The sequence below is a fragment of the Syngnathus scovelli genome, chromosome 1 (assembly GCF_024217435.2).
Source record: "Syngnathus scovelli strain Florida chromosome 1, RoL_Ssco_1.2, whole genome shotgun sequence".
Taxonomy (NCBI): domain Eukaryota; kingdom Metazoa; phylum Chordata; class Actinopteri; order Syngnathiformes; family Syngnathidae; genus Syngnathus; species Syngnathus scovelli.
In genome coordinates this window covers 29,407,977-29,411,393 of record NC_090847.1, presented here as the reverse complement: position 1 = coordinate 29,411,393, position 3,417 = coordinate 29,407,977, and positions in this window count along the sequence as shown.

Here is a 3,417-nt window from a genome sequence, read left to right as displayed (position 1 = left end):
GGTGGATTCTCTCTCGCTTCTCTGGTACACTTCCTGCTTCGGTTTCCCGCCCACAAATAATTGCACGCAATTGGCCGCAGCGGGTCACGTGGTTAGCCAATCAGGTGAAACAAGCGTCCATGCTCCCTAGTTTCCTTTCGTCCATTTTTCTTGCTTCCTTTTTTTCTTACTTCCGAGCTTTCTTCCACTTGTACTTCCTTGTTCCCTTTCTCGCTTTCTTTCTGACTTCTGCAAATATTAATGAGTATTTAAAGGGAAAGACAATTTTTATTTTTCTATTTCTTATTTCCACATTTTTTGATTGATCCAAACTGTTCAAACGCTCGACTGTTCATCATATTGCAGAAAAAAAAAAAAAGAAATCTCCTAAAAAAATCATGAGAAAAGACCGAAAATATGGTTTGAGTTTTGGACCAATTCACATCATTCTTTATTATTGCCATCATAATCATCACCAACAAAGGCATTGTCAGTCATCATCATGTTCATTGTCATCATCGCCATCTTCATCATCATCTTCATTTGCTGCTTATTATCAGCTGTCCGTCACGGCGGAGGAGGCTTTTCCTCACCTACCAGCACAACTGTGTTTGTTGGCATTTTCTTCCATCGTTCATCCCAAGAGCTCCCAAAACTTCCACAAGCTGCAAACACAGCTCAGCTTTGCATCATTTTCAAGAGCCTCCACAGACCCCCCCAGCCCGCAAAAGCTCTCCCCTCCGAGATCTTCGAACCGCTGCCCCCCCAACCAAAAATAACTCGGCTAAACATGCAATATTTATAGTGCAACGCACACTTTTACATTGCAAATAGACAAATGGATACTAATGGTCACATTTCGACTTCTTGCATTTCACTGCCTGCCAAAATCAACATGAAGAACAACAGAAAGGATAGACGCTGTTATCGATGACATCATCAGAGCATGGCATATATGTCCATCATCATCAGCCTCACTTTTTTTTCCAAACCAAACGAAACTGTAATTGTCAGTATGTCAAGATATTTGAATTGCTTCCATCGTATCCAATTGTATTTGCCAGTCTGTTAAAAGATCAATAGAAGCTCATCGTCCAACTATATACATCTGCGGTCTCCAAAGTGTGGCCCGCGGCCCGGATACGGCCTGCCTTGACATTTTGGCCCGGTCCCCTGAACAATACCAGAGATTTTCTTTTTCAGTCCGGCCACGTAATCAACACTTATGCATGCATTGACCGTGATAGTCTATATCTACGAAAATTAAATAATGACCCATTCTGCTGACAGCCAAAGGTGAGCAATTTCCATGTATAGATCATCGTCCATGATGTTGCTTGCGACTGTTTGTCGAGGAAGTGAGTGTTTATTGCTTGAACAGGAAATGAGCGGCGATAGCGATGATGTGTTTATTGCACTCCATAGCAACATCAACAGCGTCTTAATGAGCAGCGCGCAATTAAAACACAAAGATGTCGTTAGTAGCCGCGGCTGGAGACAGAAAAGACCAAGTTAAAAAACAGAAGAAGAGAATAATAATGTGAGTAAAAATTGCTGGTTGTGGTTTTATTGTTTTACTGCGCAGTGCGAAGGGCCCTCTGGTGGACTCATTAGCTTGACCACTTTGACTTATTTTACGAGGCCCGCTAATTAGCGCGCGCGTGCGAGTTAAGGCGGCAATCGGGCCACTTCCTGTGACACTTTCGCTCTCTCTCCATCTCTGTCCGTCATTAACTTTGCGGACGTCCTTGCGGCGGCGGCGGTCAAACGTGTAAAACAAGAACAATAAAAGTGTCCGCTTGCTCCTTCTTTCTGTCTTCGCCAGCTTCGAGCTGGGCCTGTACATAAAACAACAGCGGCATCTCACACACGCACACACATCAGCACAAACGTCCAGAAAGTGGTGCCATCACATTTAGCTAGCAACTAATAATTAATAAATAAAACACAATGATATACAGCCCTATCATACTACATAAAACATTACTCATGAACATATTAGGTCATCAACTGACAACAAGATAGTCAGCGGTTAGCTTCATGCTAACGGTATATTGGAATCGGCATTGACAGGCTAGCATCGTTCTGTTTTCTAAAGTTTAAACATCTATCTTACGAACAGTACAGGACATTTTACGAGGTAGATACAACACACTGTAGCCAATATTTACAGACATAGGCATTGCCAGGTACCTCGTAGAACGAGTGAATGACAAAAGTAAATCAACTGCCACTTTTAGCTGCCTCAGATGACGGGTTTAGTCTGAAGGAAGTAAGAAGGGGGGGGGGGGGGGTCAGGACAAATGAGGTCATGGGACAAGACATGTGAAAACGGAAAGGTCGCCACAAACAACCAACAAAGCCATTCGAAGAACACAGAGGTGTTGCGTTAGCGATGGAAAAATAAAAAGGCAGGTACGATCGGCGGACGCTACGGACGCATGTGCGAGTGTAAACAAAAGCCAAGGGTCGCCGGGAGAGCGCAATGATTGCGCGGTGTTGTCAGCAAAAGGTGCAGCCCGAGCGGCGCCGGCTCCCTTCGGCTCCTTTAGGGCCGTCTAATGTCTTATTTATGACGTCCGCGGGTTCTCCGCCGTGGCCTCATTAGCCGACCGCTGGTACGCGGGAATTCGGGGATAATTAGCGCCTTCATTGTTTTAGTAAGGGTTCGCGCGCTGCGTTCTTCCTCACGACTCCCTGCGGGAACGACTGGCCGCCACCTTTGGACACACGCGAGGTCTTTGTACGAGAAGAAGCGCAGGTTCACTCCTGTCAACAAGGAGGCTAAATGGCTGCTTCTGGCTCCGTCACAGTTGATGGCGTCGCAACTCCAGGGTTGCGGGCTTCACGAGCACGTTGACCATTTTGGCGGCCCGATGGCTTTCGGATCCTGTTGTCGACTCGCAACCCACCTCGGACCACAAGATGGCCATAAAGGATGATATAAAACTGTGGGTCACATGACCAAGCCCAGGACCTAGCTGAGCGCTGTATGCTACCATAAGTACAATAAAGAAAGCGCAGCGATGTTACGGTTTGATACGAAAGTTGATGGGCCTGAAAATATCTCGTCTTGAGGTCACTGAAGCACTCAGAAGGACCTACAATGCAATTGTGACCTGTGGCGGTCCAGAATACGTCTCTGGGCCGGCGCCACCTCTGCTTCTGCTGAGCTCATTACTTGTGTCGGTTTCTTCCAACCCCCCCCCCCATGAAGCCCCCTCCCTCCTATGCGTTGGCTCCATTTCAGCTCATGCAGATCTCAACGCAGCCCTCCCGATGCACTTTTGACCCTGCGTACGGTGAATAGATTTCGTCTCGAGTTGGAAATAGCGATCGCAACTCGTGTATTGTGTCGAAATGTCCCCAGATGCACCTGAAGGTATAGCTTGACATGCGTAACACGGCTTAGCAAAGAGAACCAAGGGGCGGAGTCAG